Source organism: Plectropomus leopardus, chromosome 16, assembly GCF_026936395.1.
Source record: "Plectropomus leopardus strain MGB_pleo_1.0 chromosome 16, ASM2693639v1, whole genome shotgun sequence".
In the NCBI taxonomy this organism is placed as follows: domain Eukaryota; kingdom Metazoa; phylum Chordata; class Actinopteri; order Perciformes; family Serranidae; genus Plectropomus; species Plectropomus leopardus.
Genome location: NC_142191.1, coordinates 1,589,054 through 1,613,541, shown reverse-complemented (window position 1 = coordinate 1,613,541; position 24,488 = coordinate 1,589,054). Strand labels below are relative to the sequence as shown.

Below are 24,488 nucleotides of genomic sequence, written 5' to 3'. Positions count from 1 at the left end.
GAGGCTCAGCAGTAAAAAAAAGAAACCTGCAGCGGATCAATCAGTTATTAACACAGTCATTTTAGTTCATGGATCCTCATTCTGTTTGGTCTTCGAGGTCGAATTAAGCGGCGAACTAATGAACACATCAGTAACACTTGGCTCGAGGTGAAAAGGGATTAGAACACATCATAAGCAGACGATAAGAGCATAATGAGGGCATTAGCATCATCATTATTAGGACATTATATAATATTTGCAAAATATGCCAAATCCCAAAAGGATTTAGTGCTTTCTAGGGCAAAGGCATGACTAATAACATTTTCACATGAGACTCATTCTGGATTTTAAATGTGTTTTTTTAAATAATAATTGTCATAATTTGTGATACATGTCATTTTCTGAGCAATATGAATATAGTGACACTGCATTTATATTTCCAGAATTCAATACAACTGAAGGAGAACTTCACTGGTGCTCCTCCGTTATTTGACATAAGGCAATCATTAACATGTATCCAAATATGCTCAAAATATGACAAAAAAATGTAAAAAAAAAAAAAAAAGAAAGAAAAATGTGCAATGCTATGATAGAACCGCCATTCTGAGCAAATGTGGTCTTAATCAGAAATAAATGCTGCTGCTAATCTTAAAGTGGATCGCACCACTTTAGTTCTGAGGTCTTTACACGGCTCCTGTCTTTCCAACACGTTCTCATCTCAGTCGTCTCACAGTCCCAGAAGAAAATGTTGGTTGGTTACATTTTCACATTTATACTTATCAAAACAGCATTTCCAGAGGGATGTAGTTCATGAGCTAACATTGTCATCTGGATGTAGACCAACTCATTCATATCTCTAAACATCACATATCACTGCTTTGTCAGTGGACTTCAGAGTCTACATATTACGCTGCAGGTATCCTTCTGTGTTTACTGTCGACGATCAAGGATCAGCTACGTGATGTCCACAAATGCACATGGTGGGATTACGCTGCCAGTCAGTTCAAGTCAGTTTTACATATAAATCCCATTATCACAAATAGCCTCAGAGGGCTTTACAGCATACGACATCCCTCTGTCCTTCGACCAAGACTAAGAGTAAGGAAAAATTCCCCCCAAAAAACCTGTAACTTGGAAAATTCAACAAAAGCACATGGCAACTAAGACTGATACGTCAACAAAAGCACACACTGCCATAGATGGTTAAGAGCAGGGGAAGGAGGGAAAAGGTAAAGTAGAGAAAAATCATCACATTCAAATGGGAAGAACCATCCCTCCGGCCTGCCTTACAGGGACCTTTGTGCTTATATTACGACGTTACTGGCAGCGTTTCAACCTGACGCTTTCCGGTAGCATATCATGCAGACATGACAGGTTACGTTCAGCCGTATTTTGAACTGATGTCGCCTGTCCATGTATCATGTTGCTGCAGCAGCTGCTTTACAGCCATCCGGTGGTGCATAATAACACCACAAACGCTTCTGTGTGGCGTTTTTAGCCGATGCCTTCCACCAGTGTATCACATCGACGTGAACGGTGGTTTCTGGCGTCTGGATCAAAAGCACTGCAAAGGCAGCAACATTCGACAACTTCAGAATGAGATCAGGCTGCTAAACTTGCTAAACTCTCAACCAAATGCACTCTCGGGTACTCGTCATGAATGGATTTTCGGTGTATAGGTACTCAGTGCACGCAACACTAAACTACGTCACTAACCCTTAAAAGTACCCAAACCTAACTGTCATATGTTACATGGGATATAACTGCTGACCTATATAGTTTGTGTGTAGATCCTAAAGATGTCATGAAAATGTCATAGTATAATATGTCATATAAAAGTATCAGTGAGTGCACTTTTCCTGTGCAGCCCTCGATCAGATGCCGGCTCAGCCATCGAAACATCCGAGATCTTTGCTTCAAAATGCTTGAAAATGGTCAATTTAGCTGTTAAGACTCTACAAATTTCTGCCTCTCATGGGTCCCTGGAGTGCTGGGTCACAGAGATTGAAAATGGCTCCCAATGTAAAAAAGGGAATAACGGCCCTGATGTGACATGATTTTATCTTTTCAAAACCAATTTGATAAACTCACGATCGGCTGGCTGTTCTGTTGAAATTGCACTGTTCCCATAATGGCTGCTCAGGGTTGATAGAAATGAGAGACGAGACGCTGTGTGAATCTGAGGAGTCAAATAACTGTGTTTGTTGCCTCGTTTAATTGAAGAAAACATCTTCATTCATTTTCTACAAAAATCTGCTAATGAAGAGCAATGAACTTTAAACCCTCCTTCTGTTGGTCCAGTAAAAACAGGGATGTCACAGAAAATAATTAAGCTCAAAGTATAGAAGTTTTTCCCCACGCGCGCGCTCATAAAACCGGTTCTGTCATCGCAGATGGTGCTGGAGTTAATTCACAAGGCGTACTTTGTGCATAATTGGGTCACCTCAGCAGTCGAACAGTGTCTTCACGAGAGCTTCGGCAGACGAGCGGTCCCAGGGAGCTCGAAGTGCACAAACATTTTATTTGCCCATTAACGGGGAGGATGCTCTGACAAAACTTTTACAAAACAACGCTCCCCCTCCTGTCCTGCGGTGGTTAGCAGAGAGAGGAGGGGGGATTAGAGAGGCAGTGGGGAGTTTTAATTTGGGAAAGCTCGTAAACCCAACGTGCATCCGCCGGTGTTTGCTTAATGTCGCAGCTGCTGCTACTGTTTCTGCACCAGATCCTGCTTTCTGCTCGGCCCCGATCAACAGGAGGAGGAATTAAATGAATGTGCTGATGAGCTGGTGTGAAATATTTTACCACTGCAATCAGAGCCATCATGATTATCGTCACCAGCAACTCTGTCATCATCTACATGAATGTAGTAATTGTAACCAGAATTACCGCCTGGCGCTTGTATGCCTCCGCAAACCAGTAAAGTTGCAGCTACAGTTTACAATCACGTCTGTGAAAACACGGATGCTTCACAAACATCCTCCCTCCCAGCAGCACAAAACATCTCTACAATCAGTACAGTTTGAAGATTCATGTCATCAGTTCAGTATCTGACCAAATGTCTCCCCTTCTGTTCCTGAGATCTGACGCTGAGTAATGACCAAAACGTGTTTCTGCAAAACATGATGTCATAGCAAGGCTGACCACTGACCTTTTGGATATAAAATGTCATCACTTCATTATTTTATCCTGTTTGACTTTTGACATTCAACTACCAAATTCTAATCAGTTCATTATTTAGTCCAAGTAGACATTTGTGCCAAATTTGAGGAAAATCCCTGAAGGCATTCTTGAGATATCATGTTCACAAGAATGAGACGGATGCAAGGTACCCATCACCCTTGACCACCAAACTCTAAACACTTCATTCTTTAGTCCAAGAGGACGTTTGGAGAAATTTGAAGAAATTCCTTCAAGTTGTTCTTGAGATATCATATTGACAAGAATAAGACCAAGGAGGTCAAAGTGACCATGACCTTTGACCACCAAATTCTAGTCATTTCATTCTTTGGTCTAAGCGGATGTTTGTGCTAAACTTAAGGAAAATCCCTTAAGGCATTCTTGAGATATTGTGCTCATGAGAATGAGACAATATCATATAATCAGTTCATTTGAAGAAATTCCCTTGAGGTTCTAAAGAGATATCGCTTTCATGATAATGTGACATACACAAGGTCACAGTGACTTTTGACCACTGAGTTGTAATCAGTTCAATGCTGAGGCCAGGCAGACATTTGTGCCAAATTTGTGACAAAATTGAGACAAAAAGAGGTCAGTGACCATAAGCTTTATCCACCAAATTCTACTCAGTTCATTCTCAAGTCCAAGCGAATATTTGCACCAAATTTGAGGAAAATGGCTAAAGGCATTCCTGAGATACAGTGTTCATAAAAATGAAACTGACATCAGTGATACCGCTTTCATGATTATGAGACAAACACAAGGTCACAGTGACCTCTGACCACCAAATTCTAATCAGTTCATTGTTGAGACGAAGTTGACATTTGTGCCATATTTGAAGAAATTCCCTTAAGTTGTTCTTGAGATATCGCATCGATGAGAATGAGACAGAAGAGGTCACAGTGACCATGAACTTTGACTACCAAATTATGATATGTTCAGTCTTTAGTCTAAGTGCACATTTGTGCCAAACTTGATGAAAATGGTTCTGTCTGACCACCAAAATCTAATCAGATTGTTGTTGAGTGGAAATGGATGTTTGTGCCATATTGGAGGAAATTCCGTTAAGGCTTTTTTGTGCTTGTGTTCTCGTGAATTAGACAGAAGATCACAGTGACCTTGACCTCTGCCCTATGACCACCAAAATGGAGTCAAAGTTTACATTTGTGCCAAATTTGAAGAAATACCCTCAAAGATATACTTGAGATATTGCAGAAAAATAGGATGGATAGACAGATGTCTGAACAGTTGAATGGGCCTCCAGCCACGGCCATCGCCGGCGTGGAAGCATAAAACCGTCTTTGACGACTGAAGAGAAAAAGATTTTGTGTCTGATTTTGTTGCACTCTCCTAAAAGTAGTAAAATTAGTAGCTACATTTTGGTTATCAGATTAATGTAATCCTATTTGCATGCTTGCATGGCCACAATAACGAGATTTCAGCCACTGAAGTGAGAGGGATGGCTTCTGTGCACTTTGTGTTTTTTATTTAACCTTCATGTAATACCCCGCAGATGCGCCGCTCACCAGCGGACATTACAATCTGTGTGAACCGAGTTTCTTTTTCCTCTCAGTGGGCGCCGCAACAAGCCAATCTCCTTCCAGCTAAGTTGTCCTCGCAACCCATTACAGTCAGCTCACAGCGAGCCGTGCCACTGGGCCCGCTGACAACAGGCCCTGATAAGCTATGAACATTCCTCTGATTCTGGCTCTCTGATTGGCCCGTCTGGCCTATCAGACGCCTTCAGTGGATCAGTGCAGGTTGAGCACCCACAAGAAAATCTCTCCCCTTCGCTGCAGAGTTTCAGACTCACTTATATTTTTACTCACACGTGGGTCATGTGCGAATAAAATGTGTCTGTCTCTAAAGTGGCCAATATAGGGCTGCAGATTGAAAGAGAGATTGCCAGGCTTAGCATCTGCGACCCTCCTCCTCCACCTCCTCCACCTCCTCCTCCTCCTCCTCCTCCTCCTCCTCCTCCTCCTCCCTCTGCTGCTCCTCTTGTCTGTTCTGCAGCGATCCAATATTTCTGGCTCTGGCTTTTTTATCTGTGGCCCAAATATGCAGCTCGTGTCACGCAGGGCAGCAGGCGTTTCAGCGACATCGCAAAGATGGATTAAGCCATGCGTTAAATTGCCTCTTTGAAGGAAATGAATAAATAAATTTGAGGGACTAATTCCTTGACTGTGCACCATCTCTTGTGTGAGTGTGATTGCATAATGCTGGCTTAAATGTTCCCTCTGCTCCGCTCTGTTCTCTGTTGTGTTCTGTTGGTGTGTTAATTCGACTGAAATTACATTTCTTATGACCTGGCAATGTCAAAAAGCTATAACTGCATTTGTTGTTTGAAATTTATTAGCACAATTTAAATCTGGAATTTCTTTGTACATTAAACACAAACAAAAAAAAAAAACATGAACCATGTGTTATTTTACCCAAAGTGCACTATTCATGCAACAATAACGTCTTTAAAACATTACGTGCTGCCACGACAGCCTCCATTGACCTCTACTGTCATGCTTTTAATCTTTGGGTTTTTGTCAACTAAAATTTATTTACAGTCCATTAAACTATTTGGGACAGTGCATTAACCAAACTGGAAGTCGCAAGATTTTCTCAAACTAAACGAGGAAAAAACTGAAGGACAGGAAAGTAATCAATAACAAAATCAGCCTTTTACCACCTTAAAAACATTCAAGACTCCAGGACTCTACATCAAAACCTAGAAAAACTCGACATGCGTTTATCACTCACAGACCGGACCACTGAAACGGACTGTTCACAGGTTCACAGCAATCAGACAGATTCAGCTCATCCAAAATGCAGCTTTCGGGGTCGTGACGAGGACCAGAAAGACTCGGCATATAACTCCAGGTCTCAGATTACCACATTAACTACCCGTCTTACCAACTACCAACTTTAAAATTTGGTTGCTTGTCCAGAAATCACCAAACAGTTTGTGTCCAGATCTCTTGACTCGGTATGAGCCCCATACAGCAACAAAACCTTTGGTCAACCCACCAAAGTTCATTTTCACCAATAAAATCCATCCTAAATTGCTCTGGCGAGATTTACTGAGCATAAAATTTTCTGCTACAAATTCAGTTTTCAGCGTGAATTAAAAGTACGACCTCCGGCACACAGACAAAGTGTGTAGGCGGCACTTTTCCATATGTCATATATTATAATGTATAATTAAAGTGAAAGTAATCACTGAAATTCACATACAAAACTCAACAATGACAAATCGCTTTGAAATCAAAGTATCACAGAGGAGGCAGTGTCCTCAATGGACTAAACACCACCACTGCTAAAAAAACAGGCTTGCAGCAGACTCTGCTTATTAAGGACAGAGTAATATTATTAATAATACATCTTAATCAGCCCACCTTAATCAATATATTTGTACATCACAGACTCAGCAGCAGGTTCTGCTATCAGTTTATGGATTTATCTTTAATTAGGCAACATTAGCTCAACCGCTAAAGGTCAGACTATGAGGATGGGGATCATTAATATTTATTGATTCCTTTATCGAGACTCCCTAATGATCAGTCTTTATCGATACCGCTATCGATACTTTTCTATTATTTTGTGCAGAGTCAAATATTTACTTGGAAAAATCTTTGCATCGGTAGTTTTAAATATGTATTAAGATGATTAGAGCTCATGATAGGACGTTAAATATGTCGTAATTCTCCACTTTCTATTTTAACTGCTGGAAAAACAGATTTCTCACCCAAACAACTCTATTATTCAAGTTTCACATCAAAAAATACATTTTCGTTTGCTTGATGTTACATTTGAACACATCACAATGTCTTATTTACCTTTATCTCATCGTCATTTTACTGAGCCGACCTTGAACACAACACAATAAAACCTTATGCAGCCGCATTTATTTATTTAAACTAGCTCTTATCCTGCTGATTTCAACTCAGGCTTAAACGCTGAAGGAGGCGGGTCTTCAATAGAGCCCAGTTTGGATCTGCTGCCATACTAAGAACTATTTTACAGGATCAGTTTAGATAATATCTGATATCGTGAGCTTAAATTCGCTTTTGTGACTTACCGGCAGCCTTTATTACCAAATACACAGCCAACACTACTAATCCACTTTTTATTACAGCCTATATGTACATATGTTTTTAGATTTATAATTGTTTTTATTATCAGTGTTAGGAGACTGCATGCACTGATAGTTTTGTGGGGAACAAGCCCCCTGACAGTTTTCTGGGTTTCCCCTGCAGTCTCCTTTTCTTTAAATGTTTAATATTGTTGTTCTTAATATGTGCTGAATCAAATCAAATCAACTTTTTAGTGTCACACTAAGTGTAATATAAAAAGTGCAAATGTAGCTAAAGCTAAATCACTACATGTGAGCTTCGGCGATTGTTTAAAAACACAAGTTTTCATACTAACTTTAAGAAAAATACTGATGAAAATACATATACTGTAAGCACCGCAACAAAAGTGTACTTTCTCAGACCAAACTAGTCTAATCTTTTTAATAATATTCTGTAGCACTCAGCCGCTGTATATCCTGGCTGCTATTCTCACACAGTAAAGTCTCTCCACGTATCATACACTGCACGTCTACAATCATACTGTGTGTGAACTTCACACACGTTCACAGTCATCATTTCATCAGTTAAGAATAAGCGAACACACGTGACTGGGGAATAATAATAACGGCGGTGAGTTTCAGAGATCCGGTCTGCGTCGAGGGAGACGAGATTCGGCTTCTGCAGGGACTCGCCTCGACGCGCTGTTACTTGGCAGCAGCACATTCTTAATTGATGCTGAACATCTTTTTTTCCGTATCGTATGCACATTATTAACAGAATAATTCTCTTTGTTCCCTCTCTAATTTCTCCTCAAAATACCCAGAAGGTCTTCTCTAACGTTGATTTAAATGTCACAGCCAATATATTACATTTTTCTCCCGGATTTATCCCGACTTGTAGCAGCAGTGGTACATGTTGCAGTGATTCATCAGACTATCAGTGAGGGAGACTCTGAGATTGCTTTAATCAAAGGGTAACATGACTGAAACGCCCCAGGAAGAAACCTCGTGTGATTTCAATCATGCTAAAAAATGTGTTCGGTGAATTCATTATGTACAATAACACACTGACGGCAAACAACAGTGTGGCGAAACCTGTCCGTATGACTAACAACTCGCTGCTCCATTACACAGTGTTCGATAATTTTAAGGAGCGTGTGCAGATGTTTTCGGGAAAGGGTTGTGTGAAATTACTCACCAATCCACTGCAGGATTTGGTTGAACAGCAGGTGCGCAGCATTAGCACTGACCTCGAACAGGGTCGAATGGGAGCAGAAAGAGACTCTTGAAAACTGGACCTGTGATGAAAAGAAAGAAATAAAAAGGAGGCAGGACACATGAGGACAGGAGACACTTGTCCCCCACCCAATATATATCTGTGAGTCCTCTGTTATGTAAACCCTGAGGTCCACTGGGAAATTATAGAAAATGTTTATTAAATATTCTCTGCCATGAAGGACAGGAGGATGGTCCGCTCATAAAGGATAAGACAAATGTGGACACACATCTCTGAGGACGCTCTGCAGAGGACGCTCCGCCAAAGTCAATGTGACAAAAAAAAGAGGAAAAGTGACTCGAAATAGCCAAATTTTGCAAAACTGCAATGGAAACTACGGAAGGCAAGAAAACATTTGTTTTGGGGGGACAAGAAAAACAATTTTTTAGGGGGATTTAGCCCCCCCCCCAGGGCTTCTGTGGGAAACACTTTTTGAGGGGCTTTTATAGGCCACATGATGCTGTGGCTTTGTTTTAGGAACTTGCTCCCTTCATGTTTTTGGATAAACAAGCTGAGTTTAGTCTTTTTATGCATTAATGCAGTACACAAATACACACATATTACATACATACAAGTACGTCTCACTGTACTGACACATATATTCATACATATGAAACAGAATAGGTGCACATACACATATGTTTGCACCTGCACACAACCAAACACACAATATACTCCAAATAAACAGTAATTCAAGTTGTACAAACAGCGCGGACGTCAAACTGTGTCACAGACGGACATAACTGTCTTTAAAGTCTTACCTCGTTCTTATACTTTATAAAATACTGTTTTTGTGCATCTTCTTGAAAAGAGTAATGTTTGTGCATCACTTGAGTTCCTCATCCAACTCATTCCACAGTTTTAACTAAAAGTTTCTTTAAGTTAAGCTTCCCTCCGAAATTACAACCATCCTCTCTGTCAAATAACATTTTTTGTATCTCGTAGTTTCTTCTTCTTCTTCTTCTGTGCTGTCTGAAATTCTACGAGGTCCATAAACTTTAAGGCATTTGCTTTTAAAAACAAGCCCAACACACTGGACCTTTAACCTGTTTTTGAGTGACTCTTCAGGTGTTGATCTTCACTGGATAAATGAGAAAAGAGTAAGAGCAGCACTCTGGCAGCGGATATGTCAGGAGGACTGATCGGGGAGCCAACTGAAAAACATCTGGATGGGTGTGTGAGTTCGTGTGTCTACCTTCAGCAGAACGATAGAGGGCAGAGAGATATCAACAGCTTGGCCTATTATCTGGTCTAATGGAGGCCCTTCTGTTGGAAACAAAAGCCCTCGGTTGTTTTGCATCAGCTCTTCTGATGATTGGCCGGCGTTTGTCCCACGCCGATGGAGTCAATTAAAAGCTCCATCCGTCAGGCGGCTCCGGCTGCCTGACGCCAAGCCTCAGTGGGAAATACACACACTGTCGCTCACTCTCCAATTTACTGTCATGGGTGTCTCTTTTTTTTCCTCTCCTTCGTTCATTCTTTCATCCTCTCTTTTCATTTCTTTCTCCTTCTGTCTAAGTCACCATGCCAGCCTTCTAAAAGCAATTTCATCCTTCCTGTGCCGTCACGCTCTGTGTACACAATTTCCTATTGTTTGCTTTCGAGTGTAATTTCCAAATTTTCAATATACACTGAATATACTGGAAACAAACATTCATGGTGTGTTTAATATGAATATAATACACACCTCATAAAAAAAAAAAGGTCTTAAAACTGTACAGTAAATTGCAGCAGATGCAGTGTATTGTGTATTAAGGAGGTATTTAATGAATTTTGGAGCTCTAACAATGAGCTGATAAAAATTCACATCCACATATTTGTATTTCTCCCTAATAGGATTAGGAGGATTGTTCCTGCCAGCTCCTGCCAGTCCCCATCCCGGTGTTGGCACACTACGCTATATAAAATAGTATGTCCCAACACACACACACACACACACGCACACACACACACACACACACACCTGTGAGCTTTAACTAAGAATTGAAATAACAAACTAAATAATTTTCCGAATGGAGTATTTTACTGATCATCACATATTATGTTTTACTGTTTTACACCCAATTTACCAAACAGGCTCTAATACAGGTTCTATAAATCATAAAACACTGCTTATGCCAAATCTAAACAAAAGACTCAAAGAAAAATAATAATTATAGGAGATTAAGTGTGAAATGGTTGCTTGATATTTCTAATTGGCTGCTGTTTTACAACCACGTTTCCCTCAGCTGCTTTTTCAATTTAACGTTTCTTTACAGGGCAGTAAAAAGACAGGTGTCCATTACAGATTTGCGCAAAACTTAAGCGACTGTGTTTCCGCTGAGTGATGTTGTGCGACTTCTCCTCAGGTGATAACGTCCCAGTAACCATGGCAATGGATGTTCAAAACATCAGCAACTTTATTTCTATCACAGCCACCGCACTAGCCGTCATTATTTCCAATCCAAGGCCATGTAGGCGTGTTATGGAGCCATGATGGAAAGGCGAGCCCCTTATACGTGGGAGCAGCCACGTATGAGGGATTTCTGGGAGCTGATAGTCCACGATTTCACAGAGGAATTATGGATTCAAAACTTCCCGATGATCCCCTAAACTTTCTCAGAGTTATGTGATGCAATAATAGCTCTTGTAGCTCCTGCTGCATCATGAGGGAGCCAGTTCCTACTGACAAGCTCATAGTCATCATGCGACCTAGAAAAGACGAAGAAGTGTTTCTATTGCAGTTTTGCCAAATATTGCTTTTTTGAATAGCCTGAAATATCACCTGATGGGAGAGTAAAAACTTTTTTGTAATTGATAAGTTTCTATAAGTCGTATTTTATATTTGCAGTTTCAATTTGCACAGTTTGGGGGTTAATGGAAACCTGCCCAGTGACGTCAAACGTGACACACAAGAAAAAAAAAACACACACAGAGAGGCATACTCGTCTGCTGCTGCCGTGTACACAGCTCTGGTCTACTGGCAATGGGAAAGAAGTCTCACCTGTTTTTAGTGATTTTACCTGTGTATAAAAAAACACGTATGCATGCTATTTTTTGGTGGAAAAGGGGTATATGACTAGGCTTACGTTTGGTTTTGTGCAACCCAAATAAAGTCAGTTCTTCATTTTCTGCAGATATCTTCATTGAGAGTTATTTACGAACACTTTAGCTATTAATTAATAGGCAATTACTTTATTTTTTTTCCCCGACTTGTTTCTTCTATAGATTGTATCATGTGCTTGAACACCTGGGTGTTACATCATTTCAATAATCCTCAGATAACCATGACACCATAAATAAAGCAGAGGTGAAGATAATGCCTTTTTAAATGACATCTGACTGTGAGACAAAAACAGAAATATGTTTTTCTTACTTCTTAACTCAAGAGGACCTGAGGTTATCTCACAAAAGCAAACCTGCGAACCCTCGCCCTCCACATAAAAATATTCATTCTTCCTTTCACTTCAGAGCAAACAGATATTTGATCTCATCTCTGATAACTGTTAATTGATTCTTTAGTGAGAAGATTGTCACCCAGTCAGCAACAACAGCTCAATCTAATGCTTCACTGAGCAATAGATCAAGGGCCAATTATCAAGTGGAGAGAAATAAACAGACCGTCTGGGTGTTTTTTTCTGGTTCTTATTTACCACAAACACTCGTCGGGAAGAAACTCTCAACTATCTGGCAAAGAAGCGACCCAAAGAAGTCCAGATTAGAGAAAAATGGAACCAAATCAAACGGAAGATTTAATGCGCCACAAGACCGAATATCATTCATTAGAAAACCTGATTAGTTATTCAGGTTAAATGATCCCGAAACACTCTAATGAACAAGCTGGATTTGTGAAGACAGTGCTCTGAAATAATTCTCACCCTGCTTAACACTATGACTTGCTGATGGGCTCTAAATTGAGTGTGTCAGGCCTATTCATCTTGACCGCCCCCCCATCATTTCCTGAAAGCTACGAGCCACATTGATTAAGTTCAACAATAGCCTTGTGAACACGCAGCCTGAGGAATGGAGGGGCTGCCAAACTAATTGAATATATTCAAACTAAAGATGCTTTTGAGCAATAAAGTCTCCAAATTAATAAAACTTCACACAGAATACCCACTTTGATGATAATGGGAAATGTATTTAATGGCTGTTTACAAAGAGTCAGTGAGAGTGAAAGTGTAAATGACATGAGGAGGGAAGCACGGAGGATTACTGTACAATTTTAGGGTTGTTAGCAGTGGTAGTATCGGGTATTTTTGGCTCAATGGATGGCAGTGATTAGGCAAAAGAGGCACATGGTAAGGTGTATAAAAAACACCACATTCAAACAGGAACACCAGACTCCCGGGTGAAAGTCTGGGGTTTGTTGGACCCGTCAGCTAGCATTCAGTCAGGACCACTTTATTTAGCTTTATTTGCAGGTATAAATATTTATATTTTATGCAGTTATTGATATTCAGCTCTGTTCTGGAGACTCCCTGCCCTTCCATGTGCTTACGTGGAAAGCGTTAAGCAGGAACAGCACACGTTAGTCAAAACAGCATAAAGGAGGAGCAGGGGAGGGAGGGGGTTGAAAAAAGCAGCTTGTAGAGGGAGCAGCAGAGAGTACGCGGGTTAAAACAGCTTAAATAAGGCTGCATGAGTGCGTTTGGCCAATCGGATGATTAGAGGCAAATAAGCTTGCCATCAGCTGATGAGGGCTTGCATGATATTAGCTGATGTCAATAATACAGCAGCGTTTGACTCCGTGGCCTGCCTGAACCAAGGCTATATTTTTTTGAGCTGTTGGGCCTTTTTTGGGGCCTTTTTCTTAGCTCCTTATATTTGATTGTTACCGTCAGTGTTTCAATCTGACGGCGTCCAGCAGTGTATCATGTGACACCAACCATCTACGATTCGTGCTGCCACAGCAGGCCACGACCAGCGTTTAATAACACTGTGAACGGTTCTGTCCAGCCACATTTTCAGATAACGCTGTCCAGTGGCGTCATCACCTGGACATGAAAGATGGCTTTTGGTGTCTAAAGAAGAAAAAGTGGAAGACTGTGATGACGACGGGTATTTGACGAGTTCATAATGAAAACAGTCTGGACGCTTACATTTATTGCATTTCAAGACCTTTTTCCAGATAATTTTTCACCAAAGACTTTTTTTGACATCATTTTTTTCTTTTAATTCAAGTGAAGCAGATTAGTATAAAGGTCAGTAGTATATATGTGGTCCCCTGCAGACATATGTTTTTTTATAAGAGGAATATGCTTAGTGAGTGCAAATACCCAGCCAACATTTGTATGTTGGGCCCATGTGGGTGATAAGTGTGCCAGCATGAATCCCGGCTCCAATTAACTTTTTTTCAACTTGAAATCTGATGACTTTTCCTAAAATGACCCCGACGTCCGAAAAACCCATGTGACTGTTTGCAGCGTAACGCTGGGTAAATACAGAAACATTACATTAGTGCTCGATGCATAAAATATAAACCAAAAAAACAGGAGGGAACTGAGTATTTGACAATGAAATTAGCTAACATCATCATCCATGTCTTGCACAGAAACTCACAAAATATTTTTAACCACTTACATACTAATGTTGGTGGTGAACCATCGCATCGTTCAGAGGTTTTGTTAGATTCTCCAGTGAATTAAACGATCATCTTCTATGCGATGCTGTTTGAGAGACATACAGTGGAGAATATCTCAGACTGTAATCATCACAAGCCATTTAGTCCGACTATTAACCGGTCCCATTGACCTGTCCTTTCTATTACGGAGCGCGGCCCTGCATTAGCCTCTGTGCATCTGCAAACATTAACCTTTGCTGGTGTTATTACACATGCTAATCCAGTTAGCTGGCTGCCATCGACATCCGCCCTCTCATTTTGCCTCCTGATTTACTCTCCCTCCCTCTCTCTCTGTTTCTCTCTCCCCTTCAGCATGCAGGCCGTTGGTTCGGAGCTCAGAAAGTCATTTGATAGCCTCTCGGCTGTGCTTATCTCCTCCAGGGTCATCAGACAATATTTCTCTCAGTTATCTTCCCTCCTTCCATCAATCCATCCATCGAGGCCGCTCGCTCACAAACTCATGGCTTACTCTGATGATTCATTTACAGGAGCTGATCTGCTGTTTGAGAAAAGAAATGCTTCTTTTTGCTAAAATCGTGTTACCTGACACTATATATATATATAGTGTGTGTGTGCATGTGTTTGTGTGTGTGGGTAGGTTGAGAGCAGGAGGCCAGAGGCGTGTGACGAGAGATTTTCAAAATCAGATATATCGGCTCCAATCTCATTAGTCCAGTTTCCATCATAACGTTTCTCAAATTTTAATATAATTTTCAGAAAATCTGAAAAAGAAAATGCAAATTTCAGCACTCCTCAGGTACAAAAATACTAACCCTGACCTCTGACCTGCCACAGCAGTCAGCATGCAAAAACAGATGTGTGATTCTGAAAAATAAAGTTTGACACAATAATGGCCGGCTAGCTTAAGAAAAAAACATATTATTGTCAGGGTAAAATATCTGAAAATCCTTTCACGTATATATACTGAAATGAATAATATGTCTAATTGTACTGCTTAGGCTATTATTACTAATTAATGTCAAGTGATTTTTTATGTTGTGTTTATTTTATTATGTTTTCTTATGTATTGTATTTTATGATCATTTTTGTCTTTTGTAAAAGTCAATAATTGTTATTATTACTATAAGATATTATTATTATTATTATTGCTATATAATTCTTTTTTCTTTTTATTTATGTATCAGGCAGATTCTTTTATATCTGTACTCTTATTTATGTCTGTACTGTTATTATATCTTAAGTTGTCTGTTGTTCTATATTTACTGTATTTAAATTTGCAGGACCACAGGAAGAGTAGGGGCACATGCTTGTTGCGTGTTGCGTGTTGCGTGTTGCGTGTAATGGCGATCCTTGAATTGACATCGATTGACTGATATGTTTGAGGTGCTAGATTATATTTGAAAGTTTTCACCTGTAATGGGTCTATATGTGAATTTTCACATTAAATACTGTTCCACTTGTAAACAATGCATGCATGTTTGCGAGGGTAAAGGGGTAAAAGTGTTTACGTCACACATTTGCACCCAAACATACAGAATACTGATGCTCAGACACACAAAACAGTCAGATTTTCTTCACGCAGCAGCACGCTGGATGGCGACAGATGTGTAAAAAATGTAACTAAGCCGCTCTGGGGGGGGGAAATGTTCACAGGAATAAAGTGCTGCAATTATCATTCCGCATTAGACAAGGATCAGTAAATAGCAGCCTAAGAAGTGGTGTTATGGTGGTATAAGTGCTCAATGTGATTCAGGAAAAAGCAAATGGTTTACTCAGTCACTTAGTCAAGCCTGACCCCATTTCCCGTCACCGTCCCTCTGCTGCTGAAGTTTAAGCGTCCCTCCCTCTGCGGAGACGATTCAGTCCTCTCACTCACTGCGAGATAAAAATCAATGCTCTCCCACAGAGCTGTAATCAATAGCTCGGCTTCCACTACAGAGCCGGAGAGGGCTACAGGGAGCTCTCATTATCTGTGCTCGCCACAGTTCTTTCGCTCTGATGCTTGTGTCTTGATTGGACAAAACTATTACCAGTAATTTCCAGCTCAGCCGGGGTGTTAAATAAAAAGATAAGCCGGTGTTTGTTCTGGAGTGCAGGTTTAAAAGCAATACTTAAAGTGACAGTTCACCCCCCAAAAAATCAAAAACACATATTTTTCATCTTACCTGCAGTGCTATTTATCAATCTGGATTGTTTTGGTGTGAGTTGCCGAGTGTTGGAGATTTCTGCCTTCGCTCAGATATAATGAAACTAGAAAGCACTCAGGCTCAGCTGTGGTACGTGTGCGGATATAAAACGTTAGAATCAATAACGTGCGCAGTTCGAACTTAAAAGTAAATACAATATGAACTGAAAAGTACCAACGGCAGAGTTCTCTGCATTGAACTCCATCTCTGATGAACTAAGCTTTTTATATATATATCTCCATGGTTACGGTTATATAAGCGAGAGGGTCAAAGTTCAGGGTGCCATGTTGTGAGTATGTGCAGATCGTGCAGATTACATGCATGATGTTTACCATGTTAACAGATGGACCATTGTCACATCATTGCAAGTTACAAAATGGGATAAAAGCCACCATCAAACTGTTCATTTAAACCAGTATAAATATTTCTGGTATAGAGAGGTAAAGCTAGAGAGTTTCGACGGTCGTTTTATGGCACCTGGCACATCACAAAAAACACACTGTGCCTGATAATTTACCTAATTTGCAGTCAGTTATACAAATACAGTTAGACAGTAACGGTCTATTATTTCAATTATTTCAAACACACACAGTAGTGACCTGTTTAATCCAGTCAATTTAGTGTCTCCTAAAATGTCTAAACTGAATAAATGTATATGTATTTTCAAATAAGACCAAATTGACCAACATATGCAAGTTAGCATCCAGCAGTTTCCTAATGTTGGGGACCCATACTATACATTTAAAAGATAAAAATTTGGGATACTCAACATTTCCGGGTTCAAAATAGAGCTCTATAGGCTGTCAAATAGACTAGTACAATATGAAACTATTAAAGTGGACATGCAGAACAGCCACTCTTGTATTTTACATCCTGTACTTTATCTTTTCTGCTGCCAGCAGTCCTGCATGACTAACAGACAGAGTGGAAACAACAGCTGACACAAAACACAGTTTCCTGAGTGCATAATGTACAGTTTGTGATGAAACTAAAAGCCTTTTCAATGCACATGGAGCACTCACGTAGGCTATGACGCTGAGTAGTGAATTATCTGCTTCTGCTCAAACTACATGTAAAAGGTGAGCACAGAGCTACTGTGAGGAAGTCTGGGGTGCAATATTTTAGGAATGTTATTCTATTCACATGTAAAAACAATGTAACTGGTAATGTAACTGGACTTAAACTTCTGTTTACGCTCAAGGTCCAGGGCCATAATGTTGTGTGTTTTTTCTTCTCCTATTGTTGTATTTTGCTAAATAGCTCAGCAACTGGACGTGTTCAGTCACTAAAATGTTCTGCCTTCTTAATGCACAAAACTGTCTCTTTAAATGCACTGAAAGGTGCTCAATTCAGTTCAGTTCAATTCAAACAACTTACAAACTACAAAACAAACCCACACGGGAAACACACAAAGCAACTTCCACAATAAACAATCAGGCAAGTGCACCAGGAGCCGAGGAAGCGGGCTGAGAAGGTTAGAAGGGTTAGAAGTCTGACCACTGAGGGGTTAAAGATTTTGAGTGGCGGTTTGTTTTGCGAGCAGGTAATGCATAACGACAACCTGATGGCCACAGAGAAAGTTCAGTTCAGTTCACCACCACTAAAGGTCAAACACACCAACGGGACGCTTGTTTCAATTTAACCAACTTGAATTTAAATCTGTGCGATTCGAACATTAAATGAGCTTCCACCAAACAACGCGCACAAATCAGCGGCGTAAATTCTGATAACGTTATTTCCTCGTGCTCACCGCGGCAGGTTGAGCTGAGGGCGACTGCTGCTTTAATTCAGCTCTCAGTTTCTAAGTTTAGCTCAGGAGAACGAAATGCAGTGCACATAATGACATTGACAATGTCGACGTCCAGGATGTGACCGTGATTTCAATCAGATGCAGAATCCTGATTTGTTCTGGGGGCTGTTTTGCATTCGCATGAAGCTATGTAGTGTGTGTGTGTGTGGGTGTGTGTTTGCGCGTGCCCATAAGGCATATTGTTGAGCGTGCATGTCTGCTGTTGAAGTTCAATCCGCAGGTGACCTGATACTTTTTTTTTTTTAAGATTATTTTTTGGGGAATTTTCCCTTTATTGATAGGACAGTTACAGAGAGACAGGAAAGGGGGGAGAGAGGGGAGGATGACAGCAGCAGAGGGCCACAGGCCGGACTCGAACCTGTGCCGCTGCAGACGCCTCAGGCATGTGGGGCGCACGCTCTACCTGATGAGCTCGAGGTCGCCCCAGGTGACCTGATACTTTGCCTAACTGTGTAAACAATAAACGTTCTGGACCAATGAAAGGAATTTATGTGAAGATCTAATACATTTCCTGGTTGTGTTTTGTTAACCATTTACCTGCTGGACCTTTTGAAAACTGGTTTGAATTCTTTTGAAAACATTGGATGGGGGAGGAAATGGCTAACTTGGCTAGAAATGCCCCACAAATTGCAAAAAAAAAAAAAAAAGAAAATACCCTTAAAAACGTGGTTTAAAAAGGGTAGAGGATTATTAAAAAAAATACAAAATATAAAAAAAATGTCCAGAAAATGACATTAATGAATATAATAATTTTAGGTTTGAAATTAGATCAAAGAAAAAATTACTAAAATATATAAAATAAACAAATTTTTTTAGCACTTTACGTGGGTAATTTTATTGTTTGTTCTTTACATTTTTGTGCTTATTTTCTAAGGCAATGTTTTCTCAAAAATATTTTTGCTAGTTTTTGGGCTTTGTCTTGTTCAGTTGCTTCATGCCTTCTTCCTAGGTTTTTGAAAGAAATCAAAATTTGCTCAGGGTTCAAAGAGTTAATTATACGTGGCAGGCTACACGAGTGACAACCATAGTTGTTTTAAGTCAAGCTTTGAGGTTTTTTTCTAAACCTAACCATGTTCGATTGTTGCCCAAATTTAAGGATGTAAACCTAAAAAAACTGTGTTTTGTTTTTTGAAAAAGACTGTATGCATGTACATGTACATTTATATGTACATTTATATGTACAGGTACATGTACATTTATATGTACATGTACAGGTACATGTACATTTCCTGAGAAAATCAAAGTTGCATTTTAAAAAAGACAATGCATGTAACAGGTTTAAAAAACAGCCGCAGGAGGCTGCCTGGAGCATCATATTTTGCTCAAATTTTAAAAACATGGAGAAAACGAGGATAACGAGGGCGGTCATGTAACGATTGAGAACAGGTTGGTTAACTTTCGCAGACTGTACCCTGTAATACTGAATCTGGACGTCTTGATTATTTTTACCAAAGTAAAAGACATGTTAATTATTGTCTCTGCTAAATGAAAAATTAAGTCTCACTCTGCTCTGCATTCATCGACTCCTGTCAAACATACTCTGTGATTATCTCTTCAAAAAGACGTCACACGTCTGTGTCCCTTTCTTTTCTTTTCATAGATTATGATTGAATAAATAGTATTTTAAGACTGCTTATATAAAAAGTAAAGTGAGGAAAACTGTAAGAAATCATAAAACTAGAACTTGCTCTGTATATTTTTCACTGACATGGCCTCTAATATTCCTGCAATAAAAAGACATTTCAGTTTGACATTTTTTTGCTTAACAAGAAAGGTTCATTTTGCTCTATTCTGCACTGCAGTTACGGCCCTCGTGTTCTGCATTCATATTCCTGAAGTCCAACAAATTAAATCGAGTATAACTTTAATGATCAGTCTGGAGGATTTGATTGGAATAATCTTATAGAAACTAAAGAATTCATTATAGAAATGAGCCCTTTAAAAAAAGTACAGTTTCAGCAGCTAATGCAGAACCATTTCTTTAGTGCCTGTCTCTCAAACTGAACAGCTTTAATATTTTAATTATCTCTCCTTTCGGCTGTGAACAAAGTCTCCGCCGTCTTTAGAGGACCTGGGAATGTTATCTAAGTAAAACACACTTTGCACAATGATGTAACTGAGAACAAGACATTTTTTCTTAGTGTTAAAAATTGACACCTGCTCCCCGGATATTTCAAATATTGCATTCTTCATATAGATGTTTCGAGTAACAGAGCGCGTGTGGGTGTTCCTAATGAAAGATCAGTCAGAAGAGAAAGAGGAGGAGGGACGCCAAGAAAAAGAAGAAGGAGAAAAGAGCTGCTGTCAAACTCATGAGTTTGCCTCGATGGTACACAGGCAGTTAATTAAGGACCTTACAGCACGTGGCTTTGAATTAATCTGTCCTCATTACTGCGGAAAAACTTGTCGGTTTATTTCCATCTTTTCTCTTTCAATCTGTTTCTCGCCCTTTTTTCATCAGCGCTCTGTTCTTGTGTTTCCACTGTCTGCATGGATTCATTGCTCATCCACCCAATTTAAAGTGATTTCTCTGCCATCATCTTGTCACCTCGAGTCTCCGCTGACAGCTTTATGTGAGTTAGCCTACACGTTAGTGTCACACCAGATAAAACGTGACTTACGCTTTGGCAGCATACAGTTTTTCCTCGCGGAGATGTAAAATGGATGAGACTTTTGATTGTTTAAAGAACATGATTCTCAGAGAAGGAAAGAAAAAAAACTGTTTGCAGAGTTGGTTTCAGTGCAGCTGAATAATCTGCCCGAAGCCCCGATGATTTATGGTGTTTGTTTGCTCTTACTAAGAGTCCAGAGCCTCTGTGAGGCTAAATCACCTGTATTACAGTTTTTCTTGATTGCTCTGGCACAGTTTTCTAGGTTTACTTTAGCCTCATTCCCACTGCACAAAAAATACACTAACACCCGCTAACATCTGGCTTTTGATGCAATGAGAATGTGTACATAACCAGGTCAAATGACTCTGCAGCAGAAACAGGTTTTTATCGCCTCCAGCTCTGATCGGCATTGACGGAAATACAACACCCAGGTGAACGCGCTAATTTTAGCCCATTAACCAGTCAGATTTAAACGATGCTCTGCCACTGATTACTGTCCTTCTCCTCCTAAGCAGCTCAGACATCGATCCATATTATTCTGCACCAACTTTGAAAGAGAGGCTGAATATGTAAGGGGACGTTTTTTACGGCAATGGTTCTTGTGAGAAACGTTAGACTTTTGTTGTGGTTTGTCTTTTCGTTCACACGACAACAGCGTTTTTGGGCGTGAAAATGCAAAAATTTGAAACTGGGTTCCAGAGTGTAATCTTTGAAAACACCACCCCTTGTGTCGGCGTTTAAACTAACGATAAGTGGATCCTTCCACGGCCGAACTTTGTGCAGATGCATGGTGTCCCTCTGTGGTGTGTCATTACAAAGTCACACCGCCAACTACTGGCCTGGCATGCATACAACAGCACTGGTGGTCACTTTTGCAGATCCATGCACATGGGAGTTCTCACAACATTATCATATGAATGTGTTTTTTTTTTTTTTTTTTTTTTGATGCAAAGGAAAGACTCTTCTGGTTTTATTAATGTCATTCTTGTCCACACATGGTCTTAGTCACCTGTATTACACGTTTTCTTGATTGCTCTGGCACAGTTTTCCCTCCACAGTTTACTTAAGCCTAATATCCACTCACATCTTTCTTTTTAATGCAATGAGCATTGATCAGCAGTGATAGAAACACAGCACTCGGGCAAATACATAAATTTTAGCCCCTTAACCAGATAAACAACTGAAAGTAACAGCTGAAAACTCATTTCTATAGGTTAGCATTCTCATAAATCCTCCCAGCTAGGTTGGTAGGTTTGTATGTATGTATGTATGTATGTACGTACCTGGGTTTTGACTTGTGCACTTAATTGTTTATGTGAAGCGCTATGTAACTGTGTGTTTAACATGTGCTATATAAATGAAGTTACTATTATTATTATTATTATTATTATTATTATTATTATCAAGATGCAATGGTGCACTGCCACTAATTACTGTACATCTCCTCCTAAGCAGCACTCAAACACCAATCCAAAGTAGGCCACGTTTAGACAAGAATGGCCCTACTAAAAATGTTAAAGTCTTTCCTTTGCATTTTTAAACAATCTGCCTTCATATGATAATATTGCAAAAATGATCTGATCCTTGTGTACACAGATACTCAAACAACCAAAAATGCTGCAGTATGCAAGCCAGGCCAGTAATTGGCAGTGTAACTTTGTAACGACACACCAAAGACACTGTTCTTACCGGATCATTGCCAGTTTACACGACTCTGGAACTTGGTTTCAAAAGTTTGCATTTCAAGTCTCCAAAATATCATTCTTATGCCAAACTGCAACTAAATTGAACGTTTCATGCAAGAAACTGTGTAAACAAATCCTTCGTCCAATTGAATTAGTTTTGACCTGATGATGATGCAACATGAAAAGTCTTTCAAATTCATCCTCTGGGAAACATGAATGTCTTTGCAAAAAAAATCAAAAATAACCCAACAGTTTTGGGGATATTTCAGTCAGGACCAAAGTGGTGAGCTGATTTTACGAAAAAGAAAAATCTTTGTAGTGAGTATATGTGCCTGAAATTATTACTTAAAAATGCACAACAACAAAATGTTGGCAGAATATAAAGGGATGGTGTTATCATCAGCAGGCAGAGATTTGTGTGACCTCTCCTCTGCTCTGCTCCCCCCTCAAACACCAGCTTCTCTACCAGCTCAGTCCTCCAGCAAGAAGAATGTCCACTCTGCAGTTATGTGGGCTGATATGGCTGCACAATGATTTTTATAGGTCCAATAACGCTGCGGCTTAATAAGTGTAATCTGTCCGCTAGCCCAAAGGTTAAAGCCCGGCAATATATCAGTGTCCCCCCGCTATATTGCCGATCTGTAATTGCCTTGCTGGTGGCTTAATTGTTGAGGTGTACGTGGAGATCATTTGGAAATGATCCATCACTTAGTACTGTAATAATGAGTTTCCAATGGTTGGCTGGGCGGAAGCTGCCTCCCTCGCTCCCCACAGAGGGAGTTGTTGAACCAGAGCGCTGCACTGTGTGCCGAGGCGCAGCAGAGTGGAGTCAGAAGAGTGAGACGATGTGTGTGAAGGGGATTGTAGGCTGGGTTTGTTTGTGTGTGTGTGTGTGTGTGTGTGTGAGTGAGCATTACTCACTGCACCACTCTTAATCAAACCAGCTCTATCCTCTCGCGTCCTCCAATTTGTAAGTACAAACCTGCATTGCATAGAAATCAGGACACGGCCCGTTCTTAATCCATGAAGCTGCATCACTTTCCATCATCATGAGAAGAGCTTCGACTCGCTGTCCTCTACGTCTCTACGAGCCATCGTGTTATTCTCCTACGTGATTATGTAGCAGGTACACTGACATGTTTCCTTGTGTTTCAACAACGCTTCTGTTATATTATCATGTTTTGGCTTAAAGTACCGAGTTTGGGGGCACAATAATCCCGTTAAAAAACAACTGCAGTTTGTGGCACTAGTCAGAAACATAGCAATGTCTCGGTAAGAAACGCTGCTTTTCGTGGAACTATCTCAGCAGAAAATGCTGCAATATCTTAGTAAAATATAACTGTTTATTGGGTCACTATCCCCGCTGGAAACAGAACAATGCTCCTCTAAAAAACAGCAGCTCTCTGTGGCACTATCACAGCTGGAAATGCAGCAGTGTTGCAGTAAAAACTGGCTCTTTTAAATAACTGCATTTCAGAGCACCATCCTGGCTGGAAACGCAGTGATGTCTATGTAAAAATCAAACACCTTTAGTGGCACTATCCAGGCTGGAGGGGCAGTGTTGGAAAAATGATGGTTTTTTGAAGCATGTTCCTGCCTGAAAAGGCAGCAATGTATCAGTGAAAAACAACCACCTTCTGAGTCACTGTCCCAGCTGGAAATGCAGGGAAATCTACTTGATAACAACTGTTTTTTATGGCTCTATCCCAGCTGGAAACACAATCACGTTTCAGTTAAATATAACCACTTTCAGCGGCACCATCCCAGCTAGAAATGGAGCAATGTCACTAAAGCAAAAACTACTTGTAATGGCAAAACCACAACAGGAATCTGAGCTATTTTCCACTAAAAACCAAACACATCTTGTGACACTATCCCGGCTGGAAATGGAGCAAAGTTCCACTAAATAAGTAGCCATCCTGTGGCCCCTGTGTGTTTTGTAGAAAACATCCACTTTTTATGACTTTGTCAGAACTGGAAACAGAGACGTTTTTTGTTAAAAAAAAAAAACATTTGCTTTTCGTGGCACTATTCTCACTAGAAACGCAGCGACATTGCTGTGAAAACAACCTACGTTCATCCAATATCTGCGCTGCAAAAACAGCAACAGGACACTAAAAAACATCCAATTAGA

The 24,488-nt window shown here is 40.1% G+C and overlaps 1 long non-coding RNA gene across 1 annotated transcript in view; it reads right to left on the bottom strand.

Annotated features, from left to right (window-relative positions):
* LOC148186786 (uncharacterized) overlaps positions 1 to 24,488 on the bottom strand; it is a 107,746-nt gene that overhangs the window by 69,275 nt on the left and 13,983 nt on the right. Inside the window, exon 2 of the long non-coding RNA XR_015779249.1 lies at positions 8,421 to 8,520. This is a non-coding gene — a long non-coding RNA (uncharacterized LOC148186786). The remainder of the gene's footprint in view (positions 1 to 8,420; positions 8,521 to 24,488) is intronic.